The following is a 24037-nucleotide window of genomic DNA, read 5'->3' on the forward strand; positions in this document are numbered from 1 at the left end:
GACCACAAGGTAGCTTACCAAGTAACACTGAACCCAACCCACAGGAACAGCTCAACGCAATTAATATCCAGAATAACGAAGGAGTCGTGGAGCCTGAAACAGAACCAAGGCAAGAAACAGTGGTAAGCAAAAGGAGAGATGAGGTAGATCAAAATACAAACAAACCAGTGACTGCCAAATATGAACCTAGTGTGCCATATCCTAACGCGACAAGGAAAGACCGCTCAGACAAACAATTCGGTAAATTCCTCAAACTTTTGAAAAAATTACATATTAATTTACCGTTTAAAGCTTTGTCGCAGATGCCAAATGCAATGAAATTTTTAAAAGAGCTTTTAGTAAATAAGCGGAAGTTGGACGAAGCATCGCATGTGAAGCTAAACGCAGTCTGCTCAGCTATTCTACAGAATAAGCTACCCCACAAATTGAAAGATTCTGGGAGTTTTACAATTCCTTGTTTAATTGGTAGTTTAGATATAAGTCATGCATTAGCTGATTTAGGGGCTAGTATTAATGTCATGCCTTACAAAATGTTTAAACGACTTGCTCTTGGGAAACCTAAACAAATTAGGATGAGCATTCAATTGGCAGATAAAACTATAAGATTTTCTAGGGGTGTTATTGAAGATGTACTCGTGAAAGTAGATAAGTTCATATTCCCTGTTGATTTCGTTGTTCTAGACATAGAGGAGAATAATATAACACCCCTTTGATTTTAGGGAGGCCTTTTTTAGCAACTGCTAAAACAATTATTGATGTTGGCATAGGTGAACTTACACTTCGTGTGGGAGACGAAACAATCACCCTTCAAGCTCGTAATTCTGACATTACATCGAACATTGAAGGTAATAGTCCACACCAATCTACTAAAACTGACAGTATGACTTTGTAGAAATTGAGCTTCAAAGATGTTCACGAGCCATGTTCCGGAAATGATAGAGGACACGTTCATGAAGAACGAAGGCTACGGATAGAGGAGCTAGACGAATGGCGTGCACACAAACCGAGAACACATGATAAACAGAAACTACACCAAAACAAGCCCGATACCTCTCCTAATCAACTTAAGGTTGGCGATAAAGTCTTACTAGATGCCGCAGATCCCCACATTGTCACTACCACACTGAATGAGGAAATCCCTCTTACAGTACTCAGTAATTTTCCATTCGGTACGGTGGAGGTGAATTACCCAAAGTTCGACACTTTTAATGTAAACTACACCCGATTAAAACCCTATTTTGATGAGGTTGATAGCAGGAATGAGGAGTATAAACTCCTTAAACCACCCTGACCATTCACTAGAGAGGTAAGTCGAGCTTAGACTATAAATAAGCGCTTTTCGGGAGGCAACCCGAGCACTAACATATTTTGATTTCTTTATTTTTAAATTCTAACAAGTTAAATCATTAACTTTATCTTTGAATTGCAAAGTTTTTCAGCACACACGGCCAGGAACACGGGCGTGCCTAAAGCCGTGCCCAACAGGGGAAGAGACACGGCCGTGCTATACGGTCGTGTGAAAGCAGGACATGATTTCCCCAAAACACGAGATGCGATAAATCCCCACGGTTGTGTGACATGGCCGTGGATGAACTTCATAGGTGAACACGGGACAACAGGGTGTGCCAGGGGAAAGGCTCGATTTTGTTTCTTCGACACGGGCATGAGACATGCCCGTGCCTTTAAGCCGTGGACAACAATACACGGGCGTGGTACCCTAACAAATGGGCATGGGAGAAGCGAACAAAGCTAGGTACAGCCGTGCGACATGGCCGTGTGCCACACACGCCCAAGACACACGGGCGTGGGATAGTAGCCGCACACGACCTAAATCGCAAAATTCGAAAAACATGAGCTCACCCTCAGAGTACACGAGTGTGGCCCTAGGCCGTGTGACCCTCCCTTATATAAGCAAACCACTATTCATCTTCTTCATCCTTTCAAAACCCTAGCCGAAATCTACCCTTCCCCACTCTCTAATCCCTATTTCGGCCACTATTCCCCAGATTTTCACTTCCCCAACCCCCAAACCACCCTCAAATCCACTCCTCCTGCATCAATCCTCACTTTCCCCTCTCTTTTCCCTCTATTTTTCCTCCACACAGCTGTACACTCATGCCCCACGCCCATGCTCGCTATCAACACGCTCGTGCGCTGCCCTACAGCAGTTTTGGTTCACTTTCTCAACCTTGTTTTTCCAATTTGTGTTACTACTTTAGTATTCAATATGCCTTACAAAGATATTATTACTGTTACCAATTTGTTCTGAATAAGTTAGGAATTTGCTTTAGTATTTTCTATATTTAAATTGTTTAAGCTACTAAATAGCATATACTAGTTCTAGGATTATTGCTTAACCAATGATGCATTTTTTATCTTAGTATATGTTTCTGAATAATCATATAAATTTTTCACCTCTCATTTGATATCGGCAAATGTTAACACATCTTGAAACTACTATATCAATGCTCTTACATTTTCAGGTACCTTATGTCATCATCGAGAGGCAAGAAGGCCACGGTCCCTTCCTCAAACAGATGTAGGGGATAGGGTTCTTCCTCGGTACGTGCTACAGCCAAAGTTCGGCACTCATTCTTTGAGTTTCCGCAAACTTCATAAGAGGAGCAATTTCAGATACTACGCGCACGACCCCTCACTACAAGTCGCTGCATTGACTGGGCTACCGTAGAGCAAGTCCAGCTAGCTGATGCCATCCGTGCCCTCCTGTCTACAGATCCATGGGAATGGTTCTTCACTATTACCGAGCCTACTTATTTAGAGCTAACTTTAGAATTATGCTCTACTTTTCATTTACAGGTGGTGATGACGAACAATGACGACCCCAACACCATTCACTTCCAATTAGGCGGTCTAGTTCGCGCGATGAATGTCCCAGAGTTTGGAACCGCTCTAGGACTTTACACCGATAAGTTTATGGAGGAGGAGGACATGAATGCACTACCACGCAATATCCACATTTTTCCCTCCTTGTGTTGGAAGGCTTTAGCACCACTCTCTTCCACCTACGACCCCAGCCGCTCGAAGGCCTCAGCTCTCCCCCCTTCCCTACAATATCTCCATGCCATATTGGCACACACCTTGACCAGAAAGAGAGAGAGCACCGGCATCGTCAACACCTACGACGCCTACTATTTATGGTGCATGGTGAATGCACACGTGACTGACTTGGCATATTTCATTGCTTTCGCCATTCGCCATCAGACCGAGCAGCATTGGAAGGGATTAATCTCTATCGGACCCTATGTGACGTGCCTTGCCAGACATTTCAGTCTCTTCAACATCGTGGCCTAGTCATCAGCGCTTACACTGATAGGTCAGATGTCCCCGCAGGGCATCACGACTATGTTACACATGAGGATGATTGAGCGCTGACGTGGGACTGATCCTCTTTAGTACTGTCTCACTCATGCCATTGACAAGGAGGATCTTAAGGACACTCCTGATGATGTCCCCCCACAGCACGATGAGCCTTTTACCACACCACCTAGGGAACGACCAGTTCATGTGGCTGCTTCATTGGCATACCTTTCCGACTGACTCGCTCAGTTCGAGCAGTATTGCACTACACAGTTTGAGATGATTCACGAGCGAGATCGGCGACGTGATAGACAAATGGACGGCATGCAGGCCATGATGTAGCAGCTGTGCCAGCAGTTTCACATCGTCACTCCAGCTCCACCACCTGAGGGCCCCAATGACGAGGATCATTGAATCTTTCTATCTTTTTATTTTTATCTCTATTTTTCTTTTTCTTTTTCTTTTTATTTTGATTTTATTATTTTCATTTAAAAGACATATCTATATTAGTAAATTTTATTTTCTTCATTTTTCTAGTATTTCTAACAAATAATCCCACTACGCTCTCTTCCACACCAACTCTTAATAAGCTCTTCATGATTCTACAGACTTCCAAGCAAAGCTGCTAGGAATATTTTATGAACTGAAGAAACAAATAGGGGACAATACCCAATGAGTGCCATGTTCAACAACCCAATTTCTTCATCTAGCCAAGAACAGTGGCAGTTACCACTTTCCCCAAACACTCCAGCCTCAGAATCAAGCTCCGCATCCATATAACAGGGAGTTTCACCTCTTTTCCTCTTATGACTTTCTTTAATTTGATTAATATATCTTTGTACATTGAGGGCAATGTACATCTTAAGTGTAGGGAGGGGTGAACATGAACATGAAACCTAACTTTTTGCATTATTCTCAAATCCCTGAATTTGGTCTTGTGCTAAAGTGATTTTCTCATAATCTTAATCGAATGAATTCTGATTGATTTATAATTATTGTTGATATGTCATGAATTAGATCATGGGAATTATGCATGATCATTTGATTATAGGACATTAGAGAATCGAGCATGATAAGTTGATATTTTGAGAACTCAAATTTTCAGTCTACTTTCCTAAATTGAGGTGTTATCTTGAAATCTTAAGTATACAGGAATGACATCACAAACTCAAATTTTTGGTGAGATTTCTGAGCCTTTTGAGCAAATAGCTTTCTTTCTTGCTCACTTCTTTTGTGGTTTGAGTGTGTCAACATTGAACTGTTATTCTAGAACTTGCTTCGATTATACATGTCGAGATCACACGTATGATTTGATATACTGAGATGATAAAGGCACTTAGGATTTAACCCACTTACTCCATAAAAAGCCTTCCCACATAATTAAACCCCTAGTGAACCCCCTTTGAGCCTACTAAACTTTTTTATTGATTAACCCTCATCATTAACCCATTAACCCATTATTGTTGAAATCCTCTTAATTAATTTACTTTTTTTTTATCGAGATTAATTTTAATATTGTTACCTCACTATGTTCACCATTTTTTGTTACTGAATCATGAAGTATGATTTCTATATTGTATTGACTTGATTTGTTCTTAAAAAAAAACAGTATTGTTATTGTAATCCTCAGCAAGCTAAAGTTGTCATGAGCTCATGTAATATAGTTCTAGATATTTGTTTGTGATTCAGTGATTAAGTTTTTGATAGTGGGGTAATATATTGAAATTATCTCGATTCTCACATTTGTCTCTTCAGCTTGTATCCATACCCGTCACCTAAACCCTGTTACAACCATGCAAAGACCTTTTGATTTGTGTATCATATCATTTACAGGTGGTGGAGATTTGATTTTCATGCAAGCTTATGATAATAACTTCTCATGTTAGACAATCGAGTGCTTAATCTTGAACCTTAAACACTTTGAGTGATTTAAGTGAATCGTTAGTGAGGATGTCATCTCTTGTATATTTAGGACTAAAGTAATTACTTAAAGGAAGGAGATTACTTATAATTTTATTATCAAAATATTTGATTTAGATTGTTTGAGGCTTTTAATGCCCCTATAGTTGAATTCTCACTATATGATTTTCCGTGGAATAGTTTGTAACATTATCAGTAATGATTGTGTGATTGAAAGGAAGGAATTCTAGCAGTAAATGAGAGTTTTGCTTGAGGACAAGCAAATGCTTAAGTGTGGGGGTATTTGATAAAAGTCAAATTATACATATTTTTACCCTAAATACTTAGCATATTTATGGATGTTTATCACTAGATTTGTGGATTTTGGTGCTCTTAATCCGGTTATTTCATGTTTTGTGCTCAGGAGAGAACCAAGAGTCAAAAGGAGCCAAAAATGAGCCAAAAAAGGACAAAACAGACCAAATTGAGAAGATGACACGGCCTAATCCTTTCCACACAGGCTGCTCACATGCCCGTGTCTTTCGAGGGTGTCGGCCAAGGGCTTTCACGATTCACATGGTGTGGCCATTGACCCACACGGTCGTGTGCAAATTAATGGATCGAACAAAGTCTGGTAATCACGTCACACGGGCGTGTCCCTTTTTTCCAAAGAGTTGTATTTTGCACGAAAAGGATACTTAGGGAGGAAGAAAGCCAATCCAAAGCCTATATAAACACCATAAGTATGACTCAGAAAGGGGCCCTCTTCTAGAACTTCTCTGGAATACAGAACCACATGTCAGGAATTACTTGAAGGAAGCCAGACGATCCATCCCAAAAGCCGGAGCTACTCCAAGACTGAAGATCTCTCTCAGAATTCCTTTAGGGGTTTTAGAGTTTTCTTTATGTTTTGTTATTTTCATACTTTTGAGATGTACTCTTATCTTATTATGAAATAAACCTCTTAGATACCTAAGGGGGTTGAAACCTATGATGGATCTTGTTATTATTATTTGAAATATATGATAAATACTTGATTTGTTCTTAATTATGTGTCTTAATGCTTGAGTTAATATTCCAGGTATTAATTCATGATTTGATGTGCTTATGCAGAGGAGCAAAAGTCCCTGCCTAAGAAGTAGATTTGGCATAATTAAGCGGAGTTGATCGAACGCTTAGAAATAGGGTTACGAGATTTTGCCGGATTAAGGTGAAACCTAAAATAGGGGTTTTAATTAAGAAAGAAATTTCGATTAATTCAACTGAGGGTTTGTTATTAGCTTTGAAAGGGATAATAACATAGGTTAGGGAGTCTCACAGATCAAGTCAAGTGAATAAATCGTCTGGTTCAGAGTCAGATAACAAGTGAAATCTAGGTAGATTCCTGCTGTCGTCTTTATCAAATTAATTTTCTTCAAGTCTTTTTCCAACTTTTCTCTTTACTTTAGTTTAATTAGTTAATTAGTTTAATAAACAACCCCTCTTTATTTCTAGGTTAGATAATAAAAAGATAGTTATTACTAGTACTTTTGGTTCCCTTGGGTACGATATCCCAGTCTTGCCATTACTATACTATTGTTCGATAGGTGCGCTTGCCTTTTCGTCGTGATAATAGTTAGTCTAGGTTTGATCTTCATTATAAATATTTATTACTTGTTACGAATCACGCGATCATTAAGGACGAGATTCGTCTCCTCACATCTTTTGAGTACCTTAGCCAAATTATTCAAGCAAATATCGTAAGTATTACCAAAAAAAAAAGAAATCATCCATGAAAACCTCAACATAATTTTCAACCATATCAGTGAAAATTGCCATCATACATTGCTAAAATATGTCAGTTGCATTACATAAACCAAAAGGCATTCATCTAAAAGAAAATGTACCATATGGACAGGTAAAAGTAGTTTTATGTTGGTTTTGTGGGCTACAACTATTTGGTTGTATCTCGAATATCCATTTAAAAAGTAATAAAATTCGTTACGTGCCAGTCGATCCAGCATTTGATCCATAAAAGGTAAAGGAAAATGATCCTTACGAGTGGCTTTGTTCAGCTTTCTGTAGTCAATACAGATTCTCCAATCAGTGACAGTTCTCATCTAGATTAACTCGTTTCGTTCATTTTCAACGATCGTGATTTCACTTTTCTTCGGTATACATTGTACCGAACTTACCCAAGAACTATCTGAGAGGGGGTAAATAATTCTCGTATCTAACCACTTAATTACCTCTTTTTGAACCACTTCTTTCATGATAGGGTTAAGTCTCATTTGCCCATCAATCTTACCTTTTTCACCTTCATCTAAAATAATTTTATGCATACAAAAGGAAGGACTTATACCTCGTATGCCAGCTATTGTCCAATCGGTTGCCTTTTTAAACTTCTTTAAAATAGCAATCAATTACTCCACTTGATGTTCTGTCAAGTCCACTGAAATAATCACAAGCAAAGTAGAACTATTACCAAGATAAATGTATTTTAAGTGGGATGGAAGTACCTTTAGTTCGAGTTTAGGCAGTTCCTCGATTGTCAACTTAGGTTGTGTAAATTCCTGAACTTTTAACTCTAGCGGTTTGAACCACAGTGGTTGAATATAACTCCTCGGATTGGCTTCCATTAAAGCCAAACCTTGATTACCTTTTTCCTCTTCGAATGGTTTAGACTCTAAAGTGTTCTCTAATGGGTCTTCTTCAGAATTATTTCCACAGAAACTAAGGTTTCTAATTCTTTCACTACTTAACACTCTTCTATTGAATCGTGAAATTTCATTACCTTCAAAATGTTAAACGTTACCTTATCGCCTTGAACTTGTATCATAAGTTCGCCTTTTTGCACATCTATCAACATTCTTCTTGTGGCTAGGAAAGGTCTCCTAGGATGATCAAAACTTCACTGTTTGCTTCAAAATTCAAAACAATGAAATTAGCAGGAAAAATGAATTTATCAACTCTTACCAAAACATCGTCGATCTTTCCCTCGGGATATGCTAACGAACGATCCATGTAACTGCCCGTTTTTGAGTCAAATCAGAATAGTGGTTTCAGGACCACAAATCCAAAGTCAAAATATTTATTTTATTATTTTATTAAAGTTTACAGCATGATAGAATTATTATGTGAAAGTTTCGTAAAGAAATTTTACCGTTTAAATGCTTAATTATGTAAAAAGGACTAAATCGTGTAACGCATAAAAGTTACATTATATTGTTAAAAGTGTTTAAATTGCTATGATTTAGTAAATAAAGGGTCCTTATAATGTTATTATACCAAGATTAAGGTTAGTGGACAATTGTCTCCATGATTTAAGTGTTTTATAAGTTATATTTATAAGGTTAATATGGTAAAAAATTAAATAACCTAACTAAATTAATGAAAAACAAATGCTTGTCTTCTAAATTATCATCATCCACTGAAAATAAATCAAAGAAACACCATACTTGAAGCTTGAAGGTTCGGCTAGGGTTCATCCTTACATGTAAGCTAACTTTTTGATCCGTTTTTAATTATTTTTATGTTTTTGAGATCGTTGCTTCGTAATCTAGCTAGCCCTACCTTAATTTTTGAATTTGTTATAGATTTTGAATGATGCCATTGTTGAATACTTGAGTTCTTTAATGTTCAATGATAGATTGTGGAAGCTTGATGATAGTTTTACAAGTTTTATAAAGTGATTTTTGATAAAAATGTCAAATAGGGATTAAATTGTGAAAATGTAAAATGTGGTAGTTTAAAGTATGAAATAATGAAAGATTTAGGCTACTAGCAGTATATAGGAAATTCAGCTATCATGGCTTATGGCTTAATTTTGTAATTTTGCATTTTTATGTGTTAAGGACTAAATTGCAAAGTAGTTAAAAGCCTAGGGATAAATTCGTAATTTAGCCAAAATGATTTTTTAGGCTAAATTGAGTTGAATAAAAGTGTGAATGAGTTAATTTGATATTATATAGATCAAGATAAACAAATACCGGAACTAGATCGGGGAAAAAGAAAGGTTGACGAATAGACGATAATTCTCATCCGAGCAACTCAAAATAAGCTCGCATAATTAGAATCAAACTTTTCTATACTTATAATTACTGAAATGAATATGTATAATTGAAATACTTGAAGTATGAATGCTTTATTGATATAATGTATTTGTTATTGAGCCCCGTTTGAATTGTATAGGTTCATGCGATAAGAGTGACATGTTATCGGGATTATCGTTTTGGTTGAGCTCCTGCATTTGTTGCGGACTCATCATAGCTTGAATGAGCTTACCGATATATCAGCTTGTAAGAGCTTACTGTTTTTAGCTCATTGGAGCTTACCGTTTTAACTCGTATGAGCTTACTATTTAGCTCGATAGAGCTTACTGTTTCAGCTCATTAGAGCTTATTGTTCATCAGCTCAGGAGGAGCTTACCGATCATGGCTCGAAAGACCATATATGTTAATGAATTGATGGATTATTGATGATGTTCACTCGAGTATCCTTTAAAGTTCTAATAAGTTCAACGGGCCTAAACATTGTTTATACGGATAAGTTAAGGATTATAAATGTTACTAATGTTATATATATGATATGTTAATTTTGGAATGATGGAAAGTGTTGTATTAATGGATGGTTTCATGTATTTGTCAAATAACTAACATGTGATGGATACTTGTGATTAGGCTTAATATGGTTGCGTTTATGTTTATATTTAGATATGTGATATGGCTTAATATGGTTGTGTTTATGTTTTGATTTTGGTATATGAAATGTGATGCAAAATGATCTATTTGATATGCTTTGAATAGCTAAGAGAAATGGTAAGTTTGGCAAGTTTTGGTATAAGATTTGGTCATAAGTTTATAGATTATGAAACCATATGTTTTGATATGATTTGATCTTATGTTTTGGCACAATTGAGTTGAGTTTATAAGCATATAAATGGTTGTTAATGTTATGGCATGAATGTGGTATGATTTGGTTTAGAAATTGGCTGAAATTATTGTGTATATATGCTTAGTTTGGTGTTTGTAGGTTGACCCAAATTGGGGTGGCGAATTGGCTATTCAAAATGGCCTATTTTTGTCCGCACGGTAGATACACAGGCGTGTGTCTCAGCCGTGTATGCGGCTATGTGGCATGGTCGTGTGTCCCCTAGGGTACCTTACAATTTGTAAGTCAAGCTCAGGCACGGCCAAGGCACACGAGAGTGTGGCTAGCCGTGTGGCCCAAGTCAGTTTCGACCACGGCCAAGGCACATGGGCGTGTCTTGTAGCCGTGTGAGTAAGTCAGTATGTATACCCTATTTTGACACGGCCTAAACACAAGGGCGTGTCTAACGCCGTGTTAGGTAAACGGCCTGATTACATGGGCGTGTGACCTGTACTTGTTTGAAAAATATTTAAGTTTTGGGAAAATTTTGTACGTCTTCGGTTTAGTCTCGACTCCTTTCTGATGTATGTTTAAGGTCTCGATTACCTATATAAGGGACTTTATATTGATATTTGATCTCTGATGCTTTGATGATTATGAAATGTATGTTAATTGTTTCGATTCATCTGGTAATGCCTAGTCCGGTGACGGATACGGGTTAGGGGTGTTACATGCTAGTCTGGTGGTTAAGTGGAGTGTTAGGATTGTTGATGGTCAAGTGTTCGAATCCTTACGCAAGCGTGGGAGTTTATTTTTGCTGGGCGTTGCACAAGTGTTTCAGTGAAGATGGAATTCTAAGTAGTGGGTGAATAGATGAGTGAATTTAGGGGTTTGGGTAAATCTATTTTCCCTAAAGAAATTCTCTGTAGAAAATTGTCATTCTTTTCTCCTCCTTCTGCCGAAATTCTGCCTCCCCATTTTTTTTCTCTTCTTTTCTTTTTGTTTGATATCTTTTGTTTTGATTTTTGTTTCAACTATTTACTTTTTGCGCCCCTCTGTTTAGTTGAGCGGTAAGTGGAGGTAAATGTTCTTTTTAGTAATCTTGTTTTCCAATTGTCGTTTGGAGACTTATTGGTTGTTTTGGGAACATCGAATCAAGAGGTTAGAGGCTTTCCTCGTTTAGAATCATAGCTGAATCGTTCGAGGTTGTTGCGCAAGTGTTAAACATTTGATTGAAATACTATTGGGTTCGTAATTTCAGTTTAATTGAGATTTATAACTGATTTGGGGAATATTGTGGTATTGATTTTAGATGCTGGTCTGTTCGGGAGTGTTTTTGCATCGAATCAATACCAGGTGTGTACCGAAACACAAGAAAATGAGTTTTCAGTGAAAGCCAAAAACCTTACTATCGACGCCCGTGTGCGACAACACGGCCGTGTGATCAACGAAAGCCAGGCTATGCGCTAGACACGACCGTGCGATGGCCAATGTGTGGCCGTGTGGGCCATATGGGCTAAACTGAACTAAACGTATGGGCCACACGGGCATGTTTGCCCACGCGGGCGTGTGATATCTGGGCCAGGCTGTGTGATACCCATGGGCAAGTCCAAATTGGGCGTGTGGGCCGACACGAGCAAACCACATGGGCGTGTGGGCCCAGTTAGCTAAAATGTTTCCTAGGGTTGCACGGGTCGCCCAAGATGACTTTGAACCTACTGTATGGTCGGTAAGAACTACTTAGACCCTAAAATCGTGTGATCTGAATATATAAAGTATGTATTGAGCATGACAAGTTTACGCATGTTTACTGATCTATATGTATGACTGATGACTGAATCATAGCATGTAACCGTGTATTTTGTAAGTTTGCATTGAGCATGTTAGTCGCATCTACATTCGACTGGGATGATTGATTATTGGAGGAAGTGTACTGAAAAGCTTTCATGCGTGTGATCTGGCAACTCAGCTGCAATATTACTGATATTTGTAGTTTTTGGTACGACTTGGTGTGTAGGGCTGGGTGGGTGCTTTAAACCCCACATGGTGGGTAGGGATGTTCGAAGATGGTGTGTAGAGGCTGGTGGGTAGGATACTAATTTTTGTTACTGTATGCATACTGTATCTGAATGGACTAAGGCCTAAGCTGTATCTGAATCTGTAACGGGCTTAGGCCCAGACTGCATTTGATTGATAGTTGTTGTTTGACTGTATGCATGTCTTCTATAGGAATTACTCACTGAGTTTACGTAAACTCACCCCTTTCTGTTTTAATTGTACAGGTAATCACTAGATTTAGACGGACCGTTGCGGTAAAGGACTCAACGGTGACCACATGTTTATCGCACTGTTTAAACTTTGTTTATGGTTTTTATTCTCTATTCTTATGGGTAATTTTTTATGTAATTTGAGAGTTTTGGACGGTTTGCATTTATTTTGGATTTTAACTGTTTCATGAACTTTCGAACGGTAACAAAAACTCGATTTTATTAAACACAACGTTTTTCCCAAACACAAACGATTATCTTTAAATATCACAGTTTTAAAAGCTTCCATCACAAAATATGTTTTAAAACGAATCAATTAACGAGAAATAATTTTGAAATTGACGAAGGATTAATAGAAGCTAACAAAAGGTAAAGGTTTAACTTGATAAATTCGATTTCAAATTCCATTCCCTGTGACATCGCCAGATCCGGCTATAACGTCTAGGTCGAGTTTGGGGTTGTTACATTTAGGGGTATCAGAGCCAAGCTGCAAAACTCGGCTGTGAATTTTGGGTTTTAAAACTTAGTTTTTAAGAACTGATTTTCAAATGATTGAAATGATTTTACTGAGAATATGGTACACTGAGTCTCTAGTGTCGATCCTATAAGTATTTTGATAATAAACTGTTATGGTATTATATGTGACAGCCCTAAAGTGACCCTAGTCGGAAAGCGGTTTCGGGACCGCTAAACCGAGTCACCAAATTATTTGAATGTGATATTTATTGTCTAAAATATGTGATTATGAAGGTGTGAAAGTTTTAGGCTTCGATTTAGTAAATTGCATGTGAATTTAGTCAACAGGACTTATGGGTGACATTTTTGAAATGTGATAGGCTAATCTACAAGGACCTAATAGTGCATGTAATCAAAAGGGAGGACTTGCATGTCAATTTCCCCCCCTAATATGTAGTGGCCGGCCATGAGCATGGGTGGACAAGATGTTATGGCTAAAAACATGTCATAAACATGTTGGGGTAATGCATTATGTAAGGATTAATAAAATAAAGAGCATGGGCAATAAAATATTAGTGATAGTAGGATGAGAAACAAAAAAAGAAAAGAAAGGATGTGTGTGATTGTCCCCCCCCATTGCCGTGAGTTGAAGGAAAGAAAAACAAAAAAAAAGTGTTCATCCTTTGGTTCATCCTTGGCCGAAAATTTTAAGGAGGAAGGAAGAAGAAAGGTTGAAGAGGTTCGGCCATGCATGTAACTAGGCTAAGGTATGTTTGATGATGTTCCATGAGATGCATGCATGTTTTAGTTGTTAGCTTGAGTTCTACCTAGCCCAAGGTCTAAATCGTGCTATGTGATGGAAATGACACTCGGCCATGGATGCATCATTCTTGCTTGGTGTTGATGTTGTGTTGGTGAGATATCAAGTTATTTTTGTGACCAAGTTGAGATTTGAATTTTTGGAATGAGTAAGGTTTTCGGCTATGGTAAATATAAGGGTGATGGATGTTGTGTCATGCTAAATCTAGATGAACAATGTTAGTGCTTATATCTTGATATTCATGAGTTTCTTTCTTGGTTTTACCTCAAACCCATGAAGTATTTTAATTGGTGTTGTTAGAGGTTTTGGTCATGGGATTATAAGCTTGTTAGTTTTGATGATGAAATTTATGCCTTGCAAGGGTAAATGGTGTCTTGATGCATTCGGCCATGGTAGAAAGTAGATGTGAAATGGTAGTAAGATAAAATGCAAAATGTTAGTATTTGATTACTAGTGTATAAATGCGTATTAGCAGAGTTTTGAATTTGAAACGAAACGGTATATAACCAATACAAGTAACCATACTTGTGGGAAGTATTAAGCATATAATTGGCCTCAACATATACATGCATACTCGGCCACATGAGAAGATTAGTGTTGCATGCATTCGGTTAGAGGCAAGCATATTGATGCCTTTATCTTGGTTAGGACAATCGGCTAAAAGGGAGTGTGGGTTAATATGTTGAGTTGATGCATGATTTCACATGTATGTGACTTTAATGTCTAATGTATAAATATGGGCTAAGTGCCTTGTGTTCCTCTTTTCGATGCTCAAATGATTAAATCAATTTATTTGTTTAATTAAGCTCAAGAGCAAAGGGGATCTAAATCCGATAAAGGGAAGGAAAAAGTGGTCGAATAGCCATCGTAATCGTTCGACAACATCCGAGGTAAGTTCTTGAGTAATAGAGCTTAAATTATGATTTGATTAGATCATGTTTTAAGCAAATCAAAATCATGCTCTTTGTGTGTGGCTATTGAGCCGAATTTGCAAGAGTGATAAGTGTCTTGTGTTTGAGTTTTGCTAATGAAAATGAAATATGAATGTGTCATGATTTATTGTTAAATGTGCATGGTTATTCGAATGATGTCCGGGCTAAGTCCCGAAGGCTTTGTGCTAAGTGACCATATCCGGACTAAGATCCGAAGGCATTTGTGCGAGTTACTAATTTCGGGCTAAGCCCGAAGGCATTGGTGCGAGTTACTAAATCCGGGTTAAGTCCCGAAGACATTTGTGCGAGTTACTATAACCGGGCTATGTCCCAAAGGCATTTGAACGAGTAGCTATATCCGGTTAAATTCCGAAGGTACGTGATTCGGGAATGAACGATCTTGCTGTAAAAATTTCAGTTAATACGCTTGTAACATCCCAACATTGAGGTATGTTTCGTATGCGCTTTGAATTAGTTGAGCCCTTACAAATAAGTATTCGCTCAGTTGATAAATGAGCTACCGGCCTTTGGCTAAGTTGATCTTTGTGTATGAACATAAGGGTTGGTAATGTGAAGTAAGTATGATATTGAAAATTTGTGCATATGAAATTATCTGTTTAGCTACATGAATGCTATACTTTGGTTGTGTCTAAATTCTTTGCTCAAAACTTACTAAGCATTTAATGCTTACTCCGTTTCTTTGATTCTCTGTTTTATAGATTTTGGTTCTTCAGCTATCGGACTCGGGATTTTGAAGTCGAAGTCGCCCACACTATCAAAGCTCCTTTTGGTATACTTTTGGTTGAACTTTGAAATGGCATGTATAGGACCACCCTTTTGTTGTTGGTCATGAACCCTTCGGTATTGTGTAAATTTGGATAGCCATGCGAAAATGGCTTAAATATACTTTGATCATAGCATTATAGTCGTTTTGTATGTTGTCCGTCGAGAGGTATGGAAATGTTGGCAACGGTTAGCCATGGGAATGGTTATTCATGATCACTTTTGATATATGTATGACAAACTCTAGTTGATCCATGAAAGATCATGAAATAGGTAAAGTTTACCTTAAAAATAGATGCTCGCAGCAGCAGTGATGTGGATGTGAAAAATCACTAAAAATAGTAGGAATGGAATTAAATAGTGAATAAATTATGTAATCGAACCTTGATGAATCTATTTTCATAGGAAAGTAACGAAACATTCATATGAACAGTATATTATGAGATGCTAAAGTTTTCGTGAGACAGGGTCAGAACGGTTTCTGGATCCCCTGATCTGACTTTGGAAATTCATTATAAATTAACCAGAGACATTTAGAAGTCATGCCATATATGTATAGATTCAAACTAGAAACAAACGGCATCAGTATTGAAGCCTTGTACAGGGAGATATCCAAATCGTAATGCATGAAGGTCAGTGTAGTCGCACCCTGTAACAGGGGAGACTTTAACTAATAAACTGTACTAATTGGCCAACCAAAAATTCTAGAAAAAAATATGTAGATGTACATATGAGTATATTTTCAGGGTAAAATTACGAAACTGATTTTCGAGTTTTAGAACTCAAGATATGATTTTTAAGGTGACAGTGACACAGTTAGCCAATTGCCTGGAAATTTTTAAAATGGACTGTAAAAGTAAATGAATTAAGTCGGTTAGCACCTCGTGTTCGACTCCGGCAACGGTCTCGGGTACGGGGTGTTACAATTTTATTGGTATCAGAGCTACGGTTTAGTCGATTCTAGGACTACCGTAATGCGTTGGGTTTAGCTATACATGCCATTTTATGTGATTATTTGATAGTGTGGTGATTTCTGACATTTGCAAATGTGTTTATTTATAGTAATGGATCCCGATCCCGACCGAGCGGTAGCTGATGATCTTGAAAGTGTAGCGCCTGCTCCCGCACAAGGGACAGCGCCGGCGGACTCTCAACCTAATGGTAGTAACCCGAATGATGAAGCTAGACAAGCTTTCTATAGCGTGATGAATGATTGGTTGAACCAATACATTCGAACTAATACGGCTGTTCCACAACCTCCATTCCCGACAAACACAACCCCCGCACCTACCATACCTCCGGTATCTGACCAAATAAGGTCAAATAAGCCCCCAGTTGACAGAATTTGAAAACATGGGGCTACTGAATTTAAGGCTACGGATAGTGATGATGCCGAGCAAGTTGAATTTTGGTTGGACAACACTATTCGGGTACTCGATGAGCTATCTTGCAAACCCGATGAGTGCCTAAAGTGTGCTATCTCCTTGCTACGTGATTCTGCCTACTATTGGTGGAATACGTTGACTTCTGTTGTGCCTAGAGAGCAAGTAACTTGGGAGTTTTTCCAAACCGAGTTTCGGAAAAAGTATATCAGTCAGAGATTTATGGATCAAAAACGGAAGGAATTTCTTGAACTTAAACAAGGTTCCATGTTGGTTACCGACTATGAACGAAAGTTTGTAAGGCTTAGCCGATACGCACGAGAATGCATTTCTTCAGAAGCCGTAATGTGTAAACATTTCGAGGATGGATTGAATGATGATATAAAGCTGTATGTTGGCATTTTGGAAATCTGAGAATTTGTGGCACTTGTCGAGCGAGCTTACAAAGCCGAGGAGCTCAGTATGGAGAAAAGAAAAGCTGAGGCGGGAGCAAGGGAGTTTCGTAAGAGGTCTTCGGGGAAGCCCTTCCCACAGTCATCGAAGAAATTTAGAGATGGCTTAGGCCGGTCTAGAGACACTTCGGGCTTTTCTAGACGAGATCGCGATCGACCCCTTTCGAGTGCACGAGTCACTTCGATTGCCAGTGTGGGAAATGATCGTCGAGATAGAACGGAGTGCCAGTATTGTGGCAAATGGCATTCTGGAAGTTGTAGATTCCATGACCGCTCCTGCTACAAGTGCGGGTCAGTTGACCACTTTATCAAAGATTGCCCGAGATTGTCTGAACAGAATGTAAATCAGAGTGGGAAACCGAGTGCTACCACTGCTCGAGGTAGACCATCTAGAAACACGGGAAATGCTAGTAGTGGTCAGAGAGGATCTAAAGATGCTGCGACCAGATCTGAGGCTCGTGCTCTTGCTAGGGCTTATGCTATACGCGCACGCGAGGATGCTTCCTCGCCAGATGTTATTACCGGTACTTTTACTCTCTTTGATACTAATGTGATTGCTTTGATTGACCCTGGTTCTACTCATTCTTATATATGCGAAACCTTAGCATCCAGTAAGACTTTACCTATTGAGTCTACTGAGTTCGTAATTCGGGTGTCAAATCCCTTGGGTCGTTATGTGCTTGTCGACAAAGTGTGTAAGAAATGCCCCCTAGTAATTCGAGATTCCTGTTTTCCGGCGGACTTGATGCTTTTGCCGTTTGATGAATTTGATGTTATTCTTGGTTTGGATTGGTTGACCGTGCATGATGCGGTTGTGAATTGCAAAAGCAAGACTATTGATTTGAGGTGCGCAAATAACGAGATAATCCGAGTTGAGTCTACGGACTTAAAGGGGTTGCCAACTGTAATATCAGCAATGTTGGCCCAGAAATATGTAAGAAAAGGGTGCGAAGCATACCTTGCGTATGTACTTGATGACAAAGAATTAGAAAAGAAACCCGAATCTATGCCGGTGGTTTGTGAATACCCGGATGTTTTTCCTGAAGAATTACCGGGTTTACCACCTGTTCGGGAGGTAGAGTTTGGTATTGAGCTTGTACCTGGAACTACGCCAATTTCGATAGCTCCGTATCGTATGGCACCAACCGAGTTAAAAGAATTGAAAGCTCAGTTGCAAGAGTTGACGGATAGAGGTTTCGCTCGACCAAGTTTCTCACCTTGGGGTGCACCAGTATTGTTCGTGAAAAATAAGGATGGAACCATGAGGTTGTGCATTGACTATCGTCAGCTGAATAAAGTGACGATAAAGAATAAATATCCGTTACCGCGTATTGATGATTTGTTTGATCAACTAAAGGGAGCCTCAGTGTTTTCAAAGATAGATTTAAGATCGGGTTATTACCAGTTGCGAATTCGAGATTCGGATATACCCAAAACTGCTTTCAAAACGAGATACGGCCACTACGAGTTTTTAGTGATGCCGTTTGGGCTCACAAATGCCCCTGCGGTATTTATGGATTTGATGAATCGAATCTTCAGACAGTATTTGGACCGGTTCGTAGTTGTGTTCATTGATGACATCTTGGTCTATTCAAGAGATGAGATCGAACATGCTGAGCACCTGAGATTAGTGCTGCAAATTTTACAGGATAAGCAGTTATATGCTAAGTTCAGTAAGTGTGAGTTCTGGTTAAAAGAGGTTAGCTTCTTGGGTCATGTGGTATCCGCATCGGGTATTCGAGTTGACCCGAGCAAAATTTCAGCCATACTTAACTGGAAGCCTCCGAGAAATATTACTGAGGTTCGGAGCTTTTTGGGACTCGTCGGTTACTACCGACGGTTTGTAAAAGGTTTCTCGATGATAGCCACACCCATGACGAAGCTACTTCAAAAAGATATTAAGTTCGAATGGACGGAAAAATGTCAGAAAAGTTTTGATCAACTGAAAACTTATTTGACTGAAGCCCCAATTTTAGTGTAGCCCGAATCAGGCAAAGAGTTTGTCATCTATAGTGACGCCTCCCTACTTGGGTTAGGTTGCGTGTTGATGCAAGAAGGTCGAGTTGTGGCCTACGCGTCGAGACAATTAAAGCCACATGAGAAAAATTATCCGACCCATGATCTCGAATTACCTGCCATCGTATTCGCCTTAAAAATATGGCGACATTACTTATTTGGTGAGAAGTGCCATGTATTTTTGGATCACAAAAGTCTCAAATATTTGATGACTCAAAGAGACTTAAATCTGCGACAAAGACGTTGGCTTGAGTTGTTGAAAGATTATGAGCTTGTCATTGATTACCACCCGGGAAAGGCTAATGTGGTTGCGGACGCCTTAAGCCGGAAATCACTGTTTGCTTTACGAGCAATGAATGTACACTTGTCTGTTTTACCCGACAATGTGTTAGTAGCTGAATTAAAGGCCAAACCATTATTGATTCATCAAATTCGTGAAGCTCAGAAAGTCGACGATGAATTGGTTGCAAAACGGGCTGAATGTGTTCCGAATATGGAATCCGAATTTCAAATTGATGATGACGATTGTTTGAGGTTCAGAAGTCGGTTGTGTGTTCCAAGAAATTCAGAACTCATTTCGATGATTCTGAACGAAGCCCATTGTAGCCGAATGTCAATTCACCCGGGGAGTACGAAAATGTACAACGATCTGAGACGCCAGTTTTGGTGGCATGGTATGAAACGAGACATTTCCGATTTTGTTTCGAAGTGTTTAATATGTCAACAAGTAAAGGCGGAACATCAAGTGCCTACGGGTTTACTCCAGCCAATCATGGTACCTAAATGGAAATGGGATCGAGTCACGATGGATTTCGTATCTGGGTTGCCAGTATCAGTAAGTAAGAAAGATGCGATTTGGGTTGTTGTGGATAGACTGACTAAATCGGCTCACTTTATCCCCGTACGTACGGATTTTTCATTGGATAAACTAGCTGAATTGTATATTTCTCAGATTGTGAGATTACACGGGGTACCTATTTCTATCGTGTCGAATAGAGATCCGAGATTCACCTCGCGATTTTGGAAGAAATTGCAAGAAGCTTTGGGTACCAAGCTGCATTTTAGCACCGCTTTTCATCCACAAACCGATGGTCAATCCGAGTGGATAATTCAGATACTTGAGGATATGTTGAGATGTTGCATCCTCGAGTTTAGTGGTTCATGGGAACGGTATTTACCTTTGATTGAATTCGCTTACAGCAATAGTTTTCAACCAAGTATTAAGATGGCACCTTACGAGGCCTTGTACGGGCGTAAATGCCGTACACCATTGTTTTGGACCGAGCTCGGTGAAAGTAAAATTTTCGGAGTGAATTTGATTAAAGATGCTGAACAGAAAGTAAGAATAATTTGTGAAAGTCTGAAGGCAGCATCAGATCGTCAGAAGTAGTATGCGGATTTAAAACGAAGAGATATTGAGTATCAAGTGGGAGACAAAGTGTTTCTTAAGGTCTCTGTGACAGCCCAAAATTTACCCTAGTCGGGAAGTGGTTTCGGAACCACAATACCGAGTTATGAAGATAATTAATTGTTATATTCTATGTTTATTATGTGTGTGCATGCATATGTGGAAGTTTCATGCCTTAATTTTGCCAATTGCATGAGGAATTATTAAATAGGGATCAACATGAGACATGGTGAAAAATGATAGGCTAATTTTAAAGGGGCTTATTAGTGCATGTCAAACAAAGGTGGACTTGCATGTCAAATTGCCCAATTTTCCTTATAGTGGCCGGCCAAGGTGGGTTGATGATGGGCAAAATATTTGTTGAAATTGATATTGGGTTATGGGATTTAATAAATAAAAGAAAAGAATGAAAATGTGATGAAAAAAAAAAAGGGGCTTCATTCTTGTCTTCTTGGCCGAATTGAAGGAAGGAATAGGGGCAAAGAACTTTCGGCCATTTGAATGTTTAATAAGGTTAGTATATTGTGTTAAAATTGTGAAAATTTAGCTTGTTTTAGGTTAATTATCATGGTTCTTACTTAGACCATGCTAAATTTTTTTTAAACTTTGATGGATGGATGGACCATTCGGCTATGGCTATTAAAGAAGGAATTTGATTATTTCCTTTAAGTTTTGATGGATAAAGAAACAAAAGGTTATAGATGGAAGAAGTTAATGTGTTAAGAGATTATATGAAACTTATTCATGTTTATATATGTTATATGCATTGAAAATGGTTGATGATTTTGGAAGTGATTAGATTGAATCGGCCATGGTATATCCATAAACCCTATTTATGCTTGTCATGTGGTGGAAATTAAGGGTTAAATGTATGAAATTTGATGTATATTAACTATAGGTAATCACATACGTAAGGTCAAATTTAATTTGGTATATTCAGCCATATAGGTGTATATGTTTGTGATACTATTTTTGTTAACTCTTGATAACCGATTGAAGGAGTAATATTGGCTTATAAGGTTGAGTTGATTCATGATGTTGTATATTAGAATCAAAAATACTCAAGACTAGGTTACCATAATAGCGATAATGCATTCGGCCTTGAAGCATTAATCGAATATGGTTAAGGTTTTGATATTTTGAACAAGGATAATTGTGAAATGGAGTGAAAACCGTTAAATTATACATAAGTATCCAGCAAGAAAATTAAACCACTAAATGTATTTATTATAGATCAAGACATCCAAGGGAGAGAATCAAGCAAAGGCAAAGAAAAGATCATCGAGTAGCCGAGTTGGAACCGTCTTACCCAACATAAAGTAAGTCATTAAGCATATAGTTGGTATTAATTCAAATGGTCATAACGTTTATGTAATGATGCTGAATGGAATGAATAAATATATATATGCATGTACGTATGTGATGATGAAAGTGTTGAATGAAAAGAAAAGAGGTGAGATGTATTGAGTTGTTGATCTCGGCACTAAATGTGCGGGTATAAACATTTATGACCATGAGATTGGCGCTACGTGTGCGGGTTTAAATTGTGCAGCACTAAGTGTGCGAATTGACTATGTAGCACTAAGTGTGCGAGTTTGACTATGTAGCACTAAGTGTGCGAGTTGACTATGTAGCACTAAGTGTGCGAGTTGACTATGTAGCACTAAGTGTGCGAGTTTGATTATGTAGCACTAAGTGTGCGAGTTGATTATATAGCACAGAGTGTGCGGACTTAATATATATTCTTGAATCATTATGGACACTAAGTGTGCGACGCTATTGAGTCGATCACGGACAGCGGATCGGGTAAGTATCTTGAGTTCATGGCTAATAGGTGCTATGTTTATAGTTGGAGTTGAGCTTGGTAAGTTGAACCTATGTGACAAATATACTTGAAGTCACGTACATAAGATTTATCGTGGAATGGGTGAAAGGCCGTTTAGTTGTATGATTGTAACGAAAATGAAATGATTTATGAAAATGCCTCGAATATTCTATTGATGAGTATATGGAATGTGAATGCATGATTTGGTATGAGATTGAACCGATAGGTCGGAGGAACTATGGTATGGTTCGGTATGGATGGAGTAACAAGCCTCGTTCCATTTTGTTTCCTCTTGTGATAATGTTATTAATGGATGGTAGTGTATTGCTTATGACTTACTGAGTTATAAACTCACTCGGTGTTTCCTTGTCACCTATTCTAGGTTTCTTGGACTCGTCTCTTTTTGCGTGGTCGGGCCGTCATCGAAGTCATCACACCGGATAGCAAGTTTTGGTACTTTCTTCTTAGTTGGCTTAGGAGAACATTTCGGCATGTATAGGCTATTATGTTGTGTTTGAACTTTGGTATGTAATCTTTTAGCCATGCGAAAATGGCATAAATGTTCGGTTGGGTTTGGATTCATAACGTTAGGTCGCAAATCTTGATAATTCGACCTTTTTATGCCATACGTCATGGTTGATTATTTTGGTGTTAAAATTCATGATATGGCAATAGTGTAGTAGGGGGAAGTTTGACAATGATTAGCCTTTGGCATGGTTAGTCATGATCATAATTTGTGATATGCATGATGAATTATTAGTTAGATCAAGGAGTAATCACGAAGTGGGCATAGTTGCTTTCGTAACAGATGCTGGCAGCAGCAGTGACATGAGATTGAAAAATCACTAAAAAAATAGTAGGAGTGGAATTAATTGATGAATAAATTATGTAATCGAAGTTCGATGAGTCTATTTTCATATAGAAGTAACGAAAAGATCATATGGACAGTATGTTAAGAGATAATCAGGTTCTCGTGGGACAGGGCCAGAACGGTTTCTGGATTCCCTGCTCCGACTTTGGAAATTCATTATAAATTAACCAGAGATAATTAGGAGTCATACCATATATGTATAGATTCCTCTCTGAGTCTAGTTTCTATAGAAACAAACGGCATCAGCATGGAAGTTCTGTACAGGGAGATATCCAGGTCGTAATGCGCAAAGGTCAGTGTAGTCGACCCCAGTAACATGGGAGACTTTTACTAATAAACTGTACTAATTGGCCCGATCAAAAATTCTAGAAAAAAATATGTAGATGGGAATATGAGTCTAGTTTCAGGGAAAATTCACGGAACTGGATTTCGAGTTCCAGAGCTCAAGATATGATTTTTAAAGCGACTAGTACGCAAATTGACAGCTTGTCTGGAAAAATTTTAATAAGTGGTTTGAAGTCTGTTAACACCTCGTGTTCGACTCCGGCGACGGTCTTGGGTTCGGGGTGTTATAGTCTCACCTTGGAAAAAGATACTCAGATTTGGCCGTAAGGGCAAATTGAGTTCGAGATTCATTGGGCCGTATGAGATCTCCGAACGAGTTGGCCCAGTTGCATATAGGTTGCTTTTACCCCCTGAACTCGAAAGAATCCACAACGTTTTTCATGTTTCAATGCTTCGACGTTACAGATCCGATCCT

This window comes from Gossypium hirsutum, chromosome A02 (assembly GCF_007990345.1).
Source record: "Gossypium hirsutum isolate 1008001.06 chromosome A02, Gossypium_hirsutum_v2.1, whole genome shotgun sequence".
Classification (NCBI taxonomy): domain Eukaryota; kingdom Viridiplantae; phylum Streptophyta; class Magnoliopsida; order Malvales; family Malvaceae; genus Gossypium; species Gossypium hirsutum.